The 17,334-nt window shown below is 51.3% G+C and overlaps 1 pseudogene; it reads right to left on the minus strand.

Moving 5' to 3' along the window:
- Positions 1-8,661: 8,661 nt before the first annotated feature.
- Positions 8,662-9,443, minus strand: LOC115323719 (annotated as a pseudogene).
- Positions 9,444-17,334: the final 7,891 nt, after the last annotated feature.

Genomic DNA, 17,334 nt, shown 5'->3' on the forward strand with positions numbered 1-17,334 from the left:
TAGATGGACAGCTCTTGTTGTCGCGCACGTAAACAAGACAATATACGCCTTAGAGCTGCTAGTTCCTGCACTCGCTGCCTTCACATATAAAGGTCCTGCGAAGTCAATGCCTGAGATCTCAAACGGCTTTGTAACATTCACTCGTTCCGCTGGAAGGGGAGCGAACGGCACAAGTGTAGGCTTCGTGCGAAACCTCGAACATAGAAGACAGTTTCGGATAGTCTTCTTAATTACCTGTCGTGCTCGAGGTATCCAAAATCGCTGTCGGAGGGTGGCCATGGTGCTAGATACTCCTTCATGGCCGACTTGATAATGAGCATCCATAATAATCAGCTCAGTCAGACGATGATCGTTCGGTAATATGATCGGCTGTGTCACGGAGCAAGGGGCGTTGAATTGCTGCAGCCGTCCCGTTACCTTGAGCGTATTATCATGGTCTAGAAATGGGTGCAGATCCGAAAGAGGAGAGGCCGGCTCAATGTCCTGATTGCTAGAAAGCAACTGAATCTCCCTTGAGAAGGCTTGTCCTTGAGCTTGCTTTATCCAATATTGTTCTGCTGCAGCATATTCTACGGCCTCCAATTGGCCGACTTGTCTATTTTCTTTAGAACTGCTGTTACGCGCAAACCTCATCACCCAGGCTGTTATTCTAAGCACCTTCTGATACCCGTTGTACTTCTTTAGATCAAAAAGTGCGGCCGTTTCTTGACCATCTGTCTGCAGGTACACCTGGGTCGGTTTCAACTCATTTGTTTCGAGCTCATTGGGTTCCCCTAATTGAGGTGGGGTTTCCGGCCAGTCATCTGCTCCAGAAATGAGCCATTTCGGCCCTTTCCACCACAGACAGCTTTCGCGAAGAATCGATGGAGATTCTCCTCTTGTCAGCAGGCCTGCTGGGTTAGTGTCTCCCGGGCAATGTCTCCATTTCTCTGGCACGCTCTCAGTTTGAATTTCTAGAACGCGGTGTTTGACAAATGGCTTCCACCTGCTCGCCGGACCTCTTATCCAACTTAGCACATCTGTCGAGTCGGTCCACATGGTGTATGTTTCTTTAAGCTCTGTGTACGTACAACCTAGGTATTCCAGCAGCCTCGTTCCAATTGTGGCTCTCATGAGCTCCAATCGTGGCAAAGACAATACCTTAAGAGGCGCCACTCTTGACTTTGCGGTAACTAAGGTAGTCCCAACGTGCCCGCTGTTATCTTCGATTCTTAGATAGGCGCATGCTCCATATGCCTGTGTGCTGGCGTCCACGAATATGTGCAACTGGACTTCTTTAAACGGTGTTTTTTGTTCATTCTTATTGTGCCTTGGTACATGTACTGCGTAGATGCTAGGAATGTCTCTGCACCAGTTGGACCATTCGACATATAGTTCCTCAGGTATTTCTTCATCCCAGTTCACTCCCAGTTTCCATAGTTTCTGGAAAAGGAGCTTAGCTCGTATAGTGAAAGGGGCAATGAATCCCATGGGATCAAATATTCTTGACGCAGCTTGCAGAATGGAACGCTTGGTGTCTACTTTTGTCTGAAGGAACGATGTAAGAGAGTCCACCGAAAACTTGAAACTGTCACTGTCCTTGTCCCAAATCATTCCCAGCACCTTGGAGATTCTGGACAGCTTAAGGTTTGTGTCTGCCGGTACCGCATCTGCTTCCGCTTCGTTCATTATGTGCTGCACGCGCTTTTCGTTGGAGGCCCATTTTCTCAAGTTCATGCCCGCATCCTTCATGATAGAGTTAGATGTCTCGTATAGCGTAATCGCTTCTTCGACCGTGTCGGCACCCATCAAAATGTCATCGACATAAAAAGAGCTCCTCATTTTTTCAGCAATGTTCTTTGTAGCAGCCACAATTTTTAGGTGGTGTTGAATTGTCCCAGATAATAGAAAAGGACTGGAGGATACCCCGAAAGGGACTCTGGTCATTCGCCATTCCTGTAAGCTTTCTAAATCAAACAGCTCGGTGGGCTCATTGGCAAACCACAGGAATCTGACCGCATCACGGTCTTTTTGACTGATTTTTATCTGAAGGAAAGCCTTTTCAATGTCAGCTGTCAAGGCGATCGCATACCATCTGAACCGAAGAAGGATCTGGAGGATGTCTGGATTCAGGTTTGGTTCCTTTTCCAGGCAGTCATTGAGAGACTTGCATCCTTTTGCATGTGACGAAGCGTCGAAGACTACTCGTAGCTTTGTGGCTGTAGACTCCTCCCGGACAACTTCTCGGTGTGGCATGTAATAGATGCGTTTGTTGTTATCATTTTCCGAGTCGGATGGTACCACTTCCGCATGACCTAACTTTATGTACTGACGGATGGTGGTGTCGTACCGATGAAGTAAGCCCTCTTTGGATGAAAGTCGTCTGAGAAGCGAACGCAAGCGTGAGACTGCTATGTCTCGATTGTTCTGCAAGGGCTCTGTGCAATCCTCCTTCCAAGGAAACGCTACTTCGTATCGTTGGCCATCTTTGACTATGTTGTCTTCAAAATATGCGCAGAGGCTTAGATTGTCGTCCGCAGCTTCCTTAGCCGAAATTCCCATGGCATCCAGCTCCCAGAAGGCTTTTAGTAATTCGGATGTAATTTCATCCTCTGTCAAAGTTTGGGTGTTCAGTACACATACCATCAAAGTCGATGCGGACGTCAAGATTCCTTTTGGTATAGACGGTCCCTGCAAAGTCCAACCTATTTTCGTGTTGACCGCCACCAGCCCCTCGCTTTCCTTACATCTCACGACCTCTCCTGTGAGGATTTTCCAAACTTGGTCGGATCCAATAAGTAAGCTAATTCCCGGAGTAACTTGCACTTCTGGAACCACTGTGTCATCTGCTAGATTTCTATTTTGCAGGCGTAAGAACTCTACAAAACTGTCCTCAGAAATTTGCGCTGCAATGTCCTGGCAAATACCCGCAATGGTTACCGCTTCGATTAAGCACTCGCTATCGTCAAATTGACTCTTGAGGCGGACCTCCACTACATTGCTATGTTCAAGCTCCTTGCTGGTAGTGCTGCCAAACGTGTTCAGTTTAAGCTTCGTCGTCCGCAGAATCTTGAGATTCAATCGCTGCGCCAAGTCTTCTTGAATAAATGATCGCTGACTACCTCCGTCCAGAATTCCCCTTATATATCGGCCGGTGTCCTTGTTGATGACCCATGCTTTAAATGTCTGTAGGTGGACTCGATCTCCGATTGTCCGTTGACACGAGTCATCTCTCTTTTCATACGGCTTAGACGAAGACACACATGCGACTGCTCCTTCTTTAGTTCGTGTGTATGACGGGTCACACATAGTGACGGCATGTCGACCACCGCATGATGAGCAAATCAATCTTTTTCGGCAATCCCTAGCACGATGCCCTTTTGTAGTACACCGGAAGCATCTCCCATCTCTTCCTAACATTTTCTTTTTGTTGTATAGCGTCTCCTGAGCATCGCAAAATTGTGTCTCGTGCTTCTTCGAGTGACAAAAAAGGCATTCCCCTGGCACTGAAGGTGCCGCACTATGGAGCGCTGATGCCGCCGGCTGGGACTGGTCCTTCGTTTCGTCTGTTTGCTCCTTGCCTCGAACTGCGGGGTGGCCGCTTCGCTCTCTGCTTTCTACTTCGATGCGGAGGAAACTGAGAATCTCATTGAGATTCGAAGCGGCAGTGGATGTCTCTGATGCGGAACCGTCGCCCTGCATCACATTTGCGTTGCTTGAGAGCTTGTAGCTGACTTGCCGATGATATTGCACGACGATGTCATATGGCATTGCCTTCATCAGAATGTCGCTGAGCATTGCCGCAAAACTTGCAGTTGGAACATCTAGGGCGTTGAGGCAACGTATGTTCAGCTGCGTTGAATCATAAAGCTTGCGAAGACCCCGGGTGTCAACCGAAGATCGAATCTGAGGAAGGTTTCGCAGTGCTGATAGGTGCTCCTGCTCTATTCTTTTGGGATCTCCGAAGCGCTGTTTCAGGAGTTCAATAGCATCTGCATAGCACCGCTCGGTCGTCGGTAACCCGGCAACTGCCGATGCTGCATCGCCTGCGAGGTAGCGTCGTAAGTAATGGAACTTGTCAGTGGTAGACAATGCCCGACTTGAGTGGATTGTTCCATCAAACTGCTCCCAGCAAGTGCGCCAGTGGCTGATGTCTCCTTTAAAAATGGTTATGTCCAGTTTCGGCAATCTTGGACCACTCACTGGGCGGATACTTTCAGAAGCGTTTTGTAATGGGGCCGTTGTAGGAGGAACAGGGTTACGTCTGGTGATCTCCAGGTGTTCGATCTTGTATCGCAGCTCTGCGAGAACCCTGATGGCGTGGTCTTGGTATTCGGCTACCGAAGCGTACTCATTTTCCAGCTCCGTGGTTGGCAATAGTGGCTCCAGCTCCTCGTTGATGCGGTCTAGCTCGATGTTGCTGGCAGACAGCCGATCCTTGACCGCGTGGAGCCTGCCTAAGTCTGTCTGTGGATCGTTCAAGATCGTGTCGGCGTCGTTAATCAGCCGCGTGTTCTGGGCTCGTCGGGCTGAACGCTTGGCTTTCAACCGATCCAAGGCTATTTGTGAGCTCAGTGGTCAGCTGATGCCGTTTCCAACCTTGTAGATCTCTAAGCAGAAGAGTTTATCTTCGCGTTACTTCTCCCGGTCGTAATGCTTCCGTCGTTTGGCTCTTTGTGATCAATAAGATTTCCGTTTCACTTGCCTTCGCAACGTCTTGTTGAGCACGATACGATGACTTGAAGCTTTCTCCCGGGTTTCGGCACCATGTGGAATTCTTAAAAATCTATCAGTGAGACGGTGGACTTTAGCATCAGAAGGTCTATGTGACCGTTGGGTTTAATGGTAAAAAGAACAACACCCTCATCTTCATCTTTCTAAAGTCTCGATCGGTACTTCAATTCCTCGTGCCTTCTTCTTTCTTCTCTTCGACTTCCTCAACACCGTCTAACGTACTCGCGGTACATATATATTGTCACGAAGAAATTAAGAGGTGTCTTCTTCTCCGTTTATGAACGATCCTGATGTTAACAAATACAACTTTTTATTTAAGCGATAGGATATAAAATCTTTACAACAGATACGGCTAATTCGTCATTAAATGTTGTGGGAATAATCCTAACCTAAGGAAACTTTCCCTGCCGTCCTCCCTGACCCCACACACCCTCAGCGGGGGCCCCGACCACAGCCAAACTCGACAAACAAGGTTCCACACAAAGGCGGGCGAGCCGAACTCCTCCACAGCCGTAAGGGGGACCAAGTTTGCGAGCTAGCGGGCGGACGGCTCCACAGCCGAAGGGGGGTCGGACGTGCAGGTTGGTTTCCAGAGGCAGGGAGATGTCCAAGGCTTGGTATCTGGGAGCCAAGTGCCTTACGGCCCTTCGGTGGCCGCTTATATTGAGTTCAGCAGCATTCTGGGGTCCTCCAGTCCACCAATCAGAAAGTTTTGGAAGGACCAATCAAGACGGGTTTTCTTAGCACCAATAAAAAGGCTCGGAGCCCAAAGCAAATACGAACATTCAAAAAACAAGCCGATATACGAGACAGAACACATTGCAAACGAACCCCACAAGAGCAGCCATAAACAATAGAAAGCACATTCTTAGCCACAGAAGTTATACGTACGCAAAGCAAAACCACCTCCGAAGTAGAGATCCCAAATGCAAACATGCACAAGACAAAACGTTTCCAACACGGGGTTGTATAAACTAAGTGTAGCGGTATACATCGTTTACGTTCGCACCCAGTTGGGGCCCCCCGACTCCGGTGGAATCCAACAGCCGTCCCGTGTAGACGGAAAGAACTCTCGGAGAAGGCAAAAAACATAAACTGAAGCTAGACTAAATACTCGCGCGAGCAAAACTTCGCGACAATATTATTAGCTGATATGAGGGTTGAACAATCAATGCGACCATGAACGCATTTATCCAAAAATATTAGATCGTGCTCAAGTCAAATTTTTTGAGAGGTTTGGTTTACCCCCCTGTAAGGTACGCTTTAAAGTATCTGAAAGCAAGTAATAAAGACACACTTTATAACTTATTACAGATGCAAGGTATACACTCTTTTCGATATGAGGACGATTCGTCACATGCGCACTCATCGCGGGCCGTCTGGTAACAGGATCATCATCATCATCATTTATTATTCCTTGAAGGCCCAGGGGGCATTACACAAGGAAGTGAACACTTAAAAAAAAAAAAACAAGTAACAAAACTATTTATCTACAAAAACACGCTGTAATCTAGTTGTGGGTTAGAAAAAAAAAGCTAATGGCTGCAGAAAATTTCTTAGTATCAGATAAGGAAACAATTACGTCAGGCGGTGAGTTTTAGTCGTCAATGGCCAATGGTAAAGTGGACATTTGGTGAGTGACGGTTGACGATGAAATCGGACGGAGTTTACAAAAATGGTCCAGACGAGGGAAAATGCGGTAAGGAGGTGATAACAAACTTTGTCTGAGATGACTGTTATAATAAAAGATCCGATGAATAAGAGAAAGACGAGACATCCTGCGGCGGTGAGAAAGAGTGTCAAGGTTAGCTGATTGGCGAAGTCCTGATATGCTTGCGTAAGGGGAATAGTCGGAATAAATAAAACAGAGGGCCCTGCTTTAAACGGATTCCAGGTTGTTAGTTAGGTATGCCTGCCACGGTGACCATATGGAAGAAGCGAATTCTAGTTTAGTTCTGACCAAGGTAGTATAAGCTAGTTGTTTTACGGGGGATGTAGCTTGTCTGAGGTTACGGCGAAGAAATCCGAAAGTGCGGTTAGCATCGGCGATGACAGTTGTTGTATGGGTGGTCCATGACGGGTCAGATGTCAGATGAATTCCTAGATATTTATACGATGAACAAGCAGTTACTGGGATGCCAGAAAAGTGGTAAGAAGAGGATAGAACATGTGAACTTCGGGAAAAAGATAGCGATTTACATTTATTATAGTTTAAAGCCATTTGCCATTTATGACACCACTGAATTATAAGTTGGAGAACGTTTTGCAAGGTTAGCTGATCGTGGCGTGAATGAATGGGTCTATATAAGACACAGTCATCGGCGAACCAACGTACTTCAGAAGTGATGCCATGGTGGAGATCATTAATGTAGATTAAAAAAAGAAGGGGGCCAAGAACGCTTCCCTGAGGGACGCCAGACGTTACTGTGCTTGTGGTAGATTTTATATTGTTAATAGAAGTGTACTGTGTGCGATTAGTACGGAATTCAGAAATCAAATTGACTACTGAGGGGTGAAGATTAATATTTCTTAGTTTCATTAAAAGACGTTGATGAGGGACCCTGTCAAATGCTTTGGAGAAGTCAATAAAGATGGCGTCGGTTTGAGCATTGGAATTGAAATTTGAGAAAACGTCAGTTAGAAATGCTGTTAGCAGAGTTTCGCATGAGTAGGACTTGCGAAATCCGTGGTGGTGCTTGAAAAGGAGGTTATGAGAGTCTAGAAAGTTTATTATGTTAGAATAGAGAATGTGCTCCAAGAGTTTGCATGAAACGCTGGTGAACGAGATGGGACGATAGTTGCTGATTAGTTGGCGATCGCCTGTCTTATGAGCGGGTATGACGTTAGCAACTTTCCAATCCGATGGTACTTCAGAGAGTTTAAGAGATTGAGAGAATATGTTGCAGAGGAAAGTGGAAGAAATGTGTTTGGTGTTTATTAACTCCTTAGAGTCAATTTGGTCATCTCCAGAGCTGGAGGACATCTTTAGTTGATCTATAGCCTTAAGTACTCCAGTACGGTCAATTACGATAGGATCCATGAGAGGGTGAGTGGATTGGCACGAGTCGGGAATATTTAGTAAGTCCTCGTTAGTAAAGATGGAGCAGAAGAAATGATTCGTAACATAGGGACAATCGTCATAAAGCGACTCGTCCATTGGACAGTTGCTCACATTGACAGCGCAGGGAAGGGTACGATAATCTACAAATCGCTATTTTCAGTAACTAGCGATGTTCACTGACGACTATGCAGTTACAACAATAGAACGGGATGCTTTAATAAAAACTAATATGCATGTAACTTTATGCAATGCTGGAGGATGTGCCTAATCGTTCCAGCACGAATAAATACCACGTAATATTTGCTTCAGGTTGCTTGAAATAATGTATATGTACAAATATACTCGGAATAGAAAATGGTTCGGAAAGAAAATTTGCCATTCAGATATACGAATAAGTAGTTCAAGACTTCAAAACACAGTGTTTCGAGCCACTGCACTAAGACATGTCAATGCGGCGAGTGCTGTCGTACTGTCCAGCAATGAAGTGGATCTGCCTGTTGCAGTCCGCGTTTCTATTTCATTTTTTAACACGCCTGTAGAGGCCCGTTTACACACTTGCAACCGAGTAAAACCGATCGGGACAAGACCAGATTTTCAGCCCCTTGCGACGGCGTAGGACCAGCTCCGCAGCAGCGTATTCGGTCCTATGCTGTCGCAAAATACTTAAAAAAAAGGCCTTGTCTCGGTCGGTCCTACTTGGTTGCAAGTGTGCGAACGGCCCTTAAACGTTTCTACCAGCTTCAGTCTGTGAGATCTTCATTTCATCGATGTCGAAGTGGCAACGAAGTGGGCATTTCAAACTCGGTGACATCACTAACGGCCGAAGGAGTGCTCGATAAAATGTTATGCGGAGAGAGAGAAATAACTTTATTGAGAAGCTGGTGATCCTAGGCGTCGGCCAAGAGCCCTTGGGCTCAGCGTCTTCGGCCAGCTGGATGACCCAGTTTTGATCAGCTGGGTCGGAGCTGAGCAACACGGTCTCCCATTGCTCTACCTGAGTGATTCTGCGACCTGGTGCCGCCGCCTGTGGACAAGCCCATAGCATATGTGCTAGGTCTGCTCTACCTTTACATCTGTGGCATTTGTCCGAATATTGCCCTGGGTAGCAGTAGCTATACGTAACCGGGTTTGGGTACGAATTCGTTTGGAGAAGTTGAAATACTACGGATTGCCTCTTATTGAGTGATGGGTGAGCGGGGGGAAAGCGGGCCCGCCCCATTCGGTAATGATTTGTAATGTCCCTGTAGGACACGAGCCGATCCCTGCCCGACCATCGGAGCGAATGCGCAAATGTGGTGTTAGGGTCGATGTCTGCTCGGTCGGTGAAGCCTCGAGCGGCATCGTGCGCGCATTCGTTCCCGGCCAGGCCGGAGTGGGCAGGTGCCCATATCAGGTAGATCTTGCCGGTCCGCGCTTCGTTGCGGAAGCCAGACTTAAGGATTGCAGACGCCTCTGGTGAGATTCGTCCTCTCGCGTAATTTAGAATGGCAGACTTGGAGTCGCTCACTACGTATTTGATTTTCGTGGAGGCCGTCATTGTTAGGACAATGGCCGCCTCTTCGCCCACCTCCGTTTCGCTCGTGCGAAGCCAGCCGGAAGCGATGGAATCTCCCTGTCGATTGACTACCACGAAGGCCACGGCGTCGCGACTCGCGTAATCGGCCGCGTCCACATACACCACGTCCTCGGACTTTTCGTATTGTTTGTGAAGGGCTTTCGCCCTGGCCTGTCTTCGCCCTAGGTTGTGTACGGGGTGCATGTTTTTCGGTATAGGTTGTGGGGTCCCGTCGGCATCCCTTCTGGTCGACAACCGGACGCCGGCGCCTGGAGACTCGTTTTCGGTCCCCTCCGTGGCAAGGACGGCGCCTTTGAGGTTTGGTTCCCGAGCGCCTCCTCTCTCGGGACCCATCTTGAAGACATTGGCGGTGTCGGCGGTGGACATCATAGGACCCCCCTCCCGGACCGCGTCGGCGCCCGAGGCCCTGCTCGTGCCGCGGCAGAGCCAGACGGGGAGCTCGAGGGAGAGACCGCCCACGATGGGAGACAAGCGGCCCCTGCCGGTCTGGTGCGTGGCGACGGCGGGAACGGGGGAAGCTCGGACGACGGCAAATAGAAAAGGGACCCATCTGGAAGACGTTGGCGGCGTTGGCGGTGGACATCCAGGACCCCCCCTCCCGGACAGCGTCGGCGCCCGAGGCCCTGCACGTGCTACGGCAGAGCCAGACGGGGAGCTCCAGCGAGAGACCGCCCAAGATGGGAAAGAGGAGGCTCCGGCCGGTCTGGTACACGGTGACGGCGGGAACGGCGGGGAGGGCTCGGACGACGGGAAATAGGGTGGGGACTCTTGCGCGGGAAACGGGCCACGACGGACGTGCGCGGTGGTGGCGACCGCGACGTCGGCTCGGGCGACGGCCCGGTGACATGGTCCGGATTTAGACTCCGGATTCGACCCTCGACGACGACGTCCACAGGATGTGGTGTAGACTAGCACCGCACGGACGATCGGCATGCAGCATACAGTGGCGGCGCACCTCTTCCAGGCCTCCTCGATCACTTCTCCCGATCCCGAAACCCCCAGCAGAATGTGAGTGGAATAAACCCCTTCTGCCGAGAGCTATGCGTTTGCTGTGTCACGTTCATCCGGAGACAGGGGCCTGGGGAATCGGACGAGAACCCTACATAATTGGCGCCCAACGTGGGGCCCGATTTACATTCCGGCTAGAGTTCCGATTCCTGGCCTGTTTCCGGTTGGATGGGGGCATTGCTTCCGCACTCCTTTTGGGGGCGGTCCTCGTTGTAGCAGCGCCGCACGAGATCCGACATGATCGTTTGCTTGATGAGGAAGCGCGGACCTAGACGTTGTCTTTTCTGACAATCCTTTGTCCCAATCAACCAGGAGTTTATCCCCTGTGGCGAGGAGAGCCTTAATCTACTGTTTAGCTGTGCCGTCGGATGCTGGCAGGTCTATCCTTCAGCTTCTCGATGCCGCGCAAGTGTTCAATGTGCGTGGATATTCCCGCCTTCTTTGAGGCCTGCAGTGTCGGGTGTTCTGTCGCCCCAACTACGCCTCCGGCCGTCTACGTCCGATCGGTGAGATGTCAGCTCATTTATTAGGTGATTAGACGCGCGCGGCCGCCTTTGTTCGGGTGTCGTTGCAGTGCTTTGGATTGACTGTTTTCGGCGGCTGCTCGCGTCAGAGAGGGTTCGCTGTGGGAGTATCTCAATACTACTTGTATTGCGGACGGCGGTTGCACGGACTGCATTGGGCAATTATTCCCGAACTGCATTTTGTCCGAGGGGAGCCTAGCGTTTGAGTTTTACTGCACGCTCGCTCTCAGTTGGCCTTGTTTGAGCTGTCGGCGCGGTTTTGAGTACCGTGCGTCCACAGCGTTTGGGTACAATATGTGCTCTTGTGGCTTCGACCGCACTGATGCAGTACCTTGCGGCCAGAGGTGATACCTTGGGACTAATCCCCCCAAGTGTTGCCAGATACGCGATGCCTGGTGTGAATGCATCGGAATTCCGAGAGCCACCGAGTTTCCGTGCCCACCTTGTCAGTGGCTGTGTGTAATGCTCCGTGGGGTCCAGGTTGACGCGATTGTCACGTTCCGTTCGTCCCTGGCTGTAGAGTCGTGAGGGTGATCCCGCTTAATTGCGTGCAGTTTTTGCCGGACCCTCACACCGTCTTATCGGAGTTTGCGCTTCAGGGCGGAGATTACTCTCGAGTTGTTGTCCCCATGCCCGGAGAAGGGGCGCGGAGGTGCGTGCCCTGCGTTGCCGCTGGGCATGGTACCGGTTCTCCGCCGTGTTTGGTACGCGTTGGGACGCGAGGGCGTGCGGAGGGATGACGGGTTAGACTTAAAGGGGGAAAGACGGTTAGGTGGGGAAGGAGACGTTCTCGTGTAGTGAAGAGCCTCACGGAGGAGGTGGCGGTCTTGCGATAATGAGACGAGTTGTTGATAGTTTTATCCTGTACAGCTGCGCGGGAGGCCCGGAAAAACGTACGGTTCACGTCGGCGGGTGCCCGGGAAGCCTAGAAATTATGGCAGCGGCATGGCCGTCGGCGGCTTATAACTGTTGTGCGTTAGGTCAGCCCGTCGCTGTACAAACTGCAGCTTTTGCACGAACGACCAGCGGGTGTTGGAAGCCAGCGGTAAATGCGGTAAACACTTCGACGCTGCGGAAACGGTTTATGCGAAGCAAACATAGTTTATTAACTCGTCCATTTCCAAGATCGGCCGGTTAGATTATATGGCACTTCGGTGTCGCGCCTGTAGCGCGGAAGAGAAGATGCGCGTGTGGGGTGCTTACATTGTTCGAACCCGGTCAGTCTTTCCAGTCGCAAGAAGACTTTTGGGTTATGCGGTGTTTCGACTTGGTCTGGGGCGGGCTTTGTGCCTACCCTGCTGCGTTCATCCAAGGACTCGTTGCTTGGATTGAGAATAGAAGAGTTGCGAGACGCGTAGATGAGGTACCTCCATTGCTCGATCCTGGCCGACCTTGACAGTCGCAAGAAGACTTTTCAGTCATGCGGTGTTGTGGCTTGGCCGGGCAAGAATTTGAATGTGCGTCAATGCGTTGATCTCAACTTTCGAGCTTGTGCAGGGCAGGACTCCATAGTGGTCACTCCACTACACTTCGGTGTTTACCCCCGTTGCACGCTCATCGCTCTTGTTTGTAGATTATCCCCGAACAGTGACGCGGCAACCTCTGGTACACGGCCAGACGTTGCGGACAGAGCCTTGTAAGAAGGACGTCCAATAGGCTTGCTGGACGCACCATCCGGCATATCAAAATGTTGTCCCCTTGTGCCGGCCTCAATGGCCGGTACCGCGAGGCACGGGCCTCTCGGGGTGGCGGCTATCCAACCACATGCCGCGTACAGTAGTAGTGGTTTGCTTGTGGCGTAAGAGTCGCGAACGATGTCTACGTGAATATGCGTAATGTTAATTGGTACTGTCAGCGGCAGGTATTGTTCGTATGGTTATTGTGTATCGCACCTCGCGAATGATGCAGGATTTGTAGCTGCTTGTGACGCGAAGACGGTTATCTTTTGTGCTGATGTTTTGTGTTTTCATCACAAGTGATTTAGCTGTGTGGAAAGTGAATTCTGTTGTCGGAGAAGCGATTCTCTAGCGCTCCAGTAGATTATGTAACATTTTAGTAGAGAACGATTGGGTTGTCTTGTATAAGAACAATGGTTGTTTAATGACTATACATATCGACAATAGTTTGGTGTTGTTGCATGCTTCCTGAGTTGATGATAGGTTTGATATTTGGGTACATCTTTTGAACATGTAGCGTGACGAGCTTGATGAGTGTATGCTTAATAGCTTTAGAACGAAGAGCTTCGTTTGTATCTTGTGGCATGCACACTGAGCTGAAGATTTGGTTTTGTCACGCTGTACGATATTCAGTGCCGCGATTTGTTAGCGTTTGTTTTTCTGTCCCGAACACTGGGGTGGAAGGGACTTTCAATTTTGGTGTATTGTGTGCGACTTAGTGCCGGTGCGTGCTGTGAGCGGTGGTGCTCTGTGTCCGCTTCTGGACTGTACACCGCCTGGTCGGGCTTCCCTGTGAATGAACTGTCCCGGCGGGCTTGCCTCGTTTGGCACCCTCGTCGCGATCATCAAGGGTGATCGCCATTAGTGGCGGCACTCAGCTGAGCTCCCGTGCGGTATTTGGGTCATCTGCGCCACCTCCACTTCTGACCTTCATGACCCCCGGGCCTTCGTTTGAGGGGGGGATGGTGTGGGGTCCCGTCGGCATCCCTTCTGGTCGACAACCGGACGCCGGCGCCTGGAGACTCGTTTTCGGTTACCTCCGTGGCAAGGACGGCGCCTTTGAGGTTTGGTTCCCGAGCGCCTCCTCTCTCGGGACGCATCTTGAAGACATTGGCGGTGTCGGCGGTGGACATCATAGGACCCCCCTCCCGGACCGCGTCGGCGCCCGAGGCCCTGCTCGTGCCGCGGCAGAGCCAGACGGGGAGCTCGAGGGAGAGACCGCCCACGATGGGAGACAAGCGGCCCCTGCCGGTCTGGTGCGTGGCGACGGCGGGAACGGGGGAAGCTCGGACGACGGCAAATAGAAAAGGGACCCATCTGGAAGACGTTGGCGGCGTTGGCGGTGGACATCCAGGACCCCCCCTCCCGGACAGCGTCGGCGCCCGAGGCCCTGCACGTGCTACGGCAGAGCCAGACGGGGAGCTCCAGCGAGAGACCGCCCAAGATGGGAAAGAGGAGGCTCCGGCCGGTCTGGTACACGGTGACGGCGGGAACGGCGGGGAGGGCTCGGACGACGGGAAATAGGGTGGGGACTCTTGCGCGGGAAACGGGCCACGACGGACGTGCGCGGTGGTGGCGACCGCGACGTCGGCTCGGGCGACGGCCCGGTGACATGGTCCGGATTTAGACTCCGGATTCGACCCTCGACGACGACGTCCACAGGATGTGGTGTAGACTAGCACCGCACGGACGATCGGCATGCAGCATACAGTGGCGGCGCACCTCTTCCAGGCCTCCTCGATCACTTCTCCCGATCCCGAAACCCCCAGCAGAATGTGAGTGGAATAAACCCCTTCTGCCGAGAGCTATGCGTTTGCTGTGTCACGTTCATCCGGAGACAGGGGCCTGGGGAATCGGACGAGAACCCTACAAGGTGGAATGTGTATGCTCTCCCTTATTGCTGGAGGTAATGCGACTTTGGTTGGGGCAGTCCCCCGATGGGCGATGCCGAGCGAGTCGAGGATGTACCTGCCAGTCGGGCTGTGGGTTAGTCTTTCCCGTTGTGCTAAGCGTTGAGCTTCGATGAGTTCGCTGAGGGTGTTGTGGAGCCCGAGTGCCTCGAAGCGTTCGGTCGAGGCGGTGAGTGGGATCCCGAGGGCTTGTTTGTAAGCTCGCCTAATGAGGGCGTCGGTTTTGTGTTCTTCGTCTTTTTTAAAGGGGCCCTCCAACAGTATTTGAGCGTCGACTTTTTTTTTGCGGTTTCTACACGCTAGTGGTCCCGGAAACCCAGTGGACAACGAAAGAGTTTGAAAATATTAGCGCATCGTATTTTAATTTGACAACTCGGAAACACCTCCTCCGACGGTGGCGCCGCGAGGTGCCGAATGCGCGCGCATAACGGCGCTCCCTCTCACTATACGTCACATTCTCTGGGTTTCGTGATTGGCGAGAGCCGTCCCAGGAATTTTGAAGCGAAATAAAGTATATCACACGTTAACCGTCATTATTTCTTTAACAAGTCATTTTTATAGAGCTAATAAAGTTCCAAAGTAAAGTTCAAAAAGGGCGAAAACAACGCCTTGTCGCTCATGCGCGCCTCCCAGCGGCGTCCGCGACGTACCATCGCGAGCAGACGACAAGTGATCCGTGCACACAACGCGCATCGTATTTTCACTTGTGCGCCCCCGGTCCCGGTCAACTAAAAGCAGTAAGAGGAGCCAGGGGAACCCTTATTTTCTTTTAGTGCTGTGACAGACTTTTCACTGTTCGAGTGAAGTGCGGCGACGGGACCGGTGCCCAACGGGACCGCTCACCAGTTTCTCCCTCCTACTCGCCGAGGTGGCTCCGGTGGCGGAGTTGCGGGAGACGAGTGTTCCGCGGCTGTCGAAGCGGACTGAGGCAGAGACGCGGCGCTTGCGTGGAGTGTCCTCGTACGGCGCGACACCCAAATACGCACTAAAAATCCGATAAGCCCGGTAAATTCATCGATGATGGCAACCCGATCCCAAAGCTACGATGGTTGCAGCTAGGCCTAATGGCCGACGAGCCGACCGGACCGACGGGCTATCAACCAAACTCGCGTCCAATGGACCTTTTCCAAATACCGACGGCACCAGGCGGTGGCTGCACGAACTAAAAATCAAGGAAGTGACCTACCTGCGCTACCATCGATAATGGGAGCTACGGTACCAGTTGCTTCGCTCTCTGAGCAGCGTCGCGTGCCCAACGCAACGAGGTAGGCCTAGCGCGACTTTAAAGAAGGAAATCCGTAGCGTCCACCCAAACGTCGTGTTTTTCTTTCCGTCCACTTTCTTTTTTTGTGTAACACAATTATATATATGCTGCAATTACGTGTTCTACTCGTCGATTTACAGCCTCATTCCGAATTTCCTCGATTTTTTCGTGCCGACTTCCACCGCTTGGCATCGGGCGCTCGCGCGTGCGCAGAACGCTTCTCGGAAAAGGTCCATTGGCCAACCGCTTTGCTCCAATCGCTAAACTGTTTCATTTTACGTCATGAAGCGCTATGTTTTGCTTATTTAAAGTTGTTTTCTGCAATATTTAATTTGCTAATAACTCACAAAATATTGCGAATTTGTGTAATATTTGTTTTCCTCGGTGTTCCTGCTTTCATAGAGCTCCATTTCAGCGCGAACTTCAAACCGGTCAAAAAATTGTTGGTGGGCCCCTTTAAGGTGTAAGAACGGAGTGACGTATGTTAACCTGCTTAGGACGAAAGCTTGGACTAATCGTACGAGATTGTGTTCCTTCATGCCGTGATGGCGGTTGGCAATGCGCGAGATGAGTCGGGTGGTTTGATGTACGCTCTTTTCGAGAGCGAGGACGGTTTCGGTGTTGTGTCCGTTTGCCTGTATGCGGAGGCCAAGAACCCGGATGCTTCTTACTATGGGGATGCGTTCTGTCCCACCCGCGAAGAGTGTGACGTTCGGAGGGGTCGAATCTGTGCGCCGCCCCCGGCTGGTCGGCCGGTAGAGTAGAAGCTCCGATTTTTGCGGAGCGCAGCTGTGACCGCGAGGGCCTATGTACTGTTCGACTGCTTCGACGGCCTGTTGTAGTGTGTCCTGAATATGACCGTCACTGCCTCCGGGGACCCAGAGCGTGACGTCGTCTGCGTAAAGGGTATGGTGAAGGCCTTCAATTTGATTTAAAATTTTGGGGAGACCAATCATGGCCACGTTAAAGAGAAAAGGGGAGAGGACCGAGCCTTGCGGCGTCCCCCTGCTCCCCAGCTCCATCGCGTCCGACTGGAGTCCCCCTATTGAGAGGGTAGCTGTGCGGTCTGAGAGAAAATTGCTGATGTAGTCGTACACCCGTCTTCCAAGACCAAGTTTGCCCAGGTTCGCGAGGATAGCCGAGTGTTTGACGTTGTCAAAGGCCTTCGTGAGGTCGATCCCCAAGATGGCTCTAGTATCCAGTGGGGAGCAGTGCGCGCCGTCTATGACGTCGTATCTGAGCCGAAGCATAACGTCTTGCGCAGAAAGTTTTGGTCGAAAGCCAATCATGGTGTGCGGAAAGAGACCGTTGTCTTCCATGTAGCTGTTGATCCTGTTGAGTATGACGTGTTCCATTAGCTTACCCACACAAGACGTGAGGGAAATGGGTCTAAGATTTTCGAGCTGGAGTTTCCTGCCTGGTTTCGGTATCATAACTACCTTTGCCGTTTTCCACTGGTCGGGTAGTTGTCCCCGTTCCCAGCAGACGTTCATGTGCCGGGTGAGGGCTTCAACTGAGTCGTTGTCCAGATTTCTGAGCATTTTGTTAGTGATGCCGTCTGGGCCTGGGGCGGAGCGAGTTCGTAGGGCCAAGATGGCCCCT

This window comes from Ixodes scapularis, unplaced genomic scaffold, assembly GCF_016920785.2.
Source record: "Ixodes scapularis isolate PalLabHiFi unplaced genomic scaffold, ASM1692078v2 PGA_scaffold8__174_contigs__length_109621045, whole genome shotgun sequence".
Taxonomy (NCBI): domain Eukaryota; kingdom Metazoa; phylum Arthropoda; class Arachnida; order Ixodida; family Ixodidae; genus Ixodes; species Ixodes scapularis.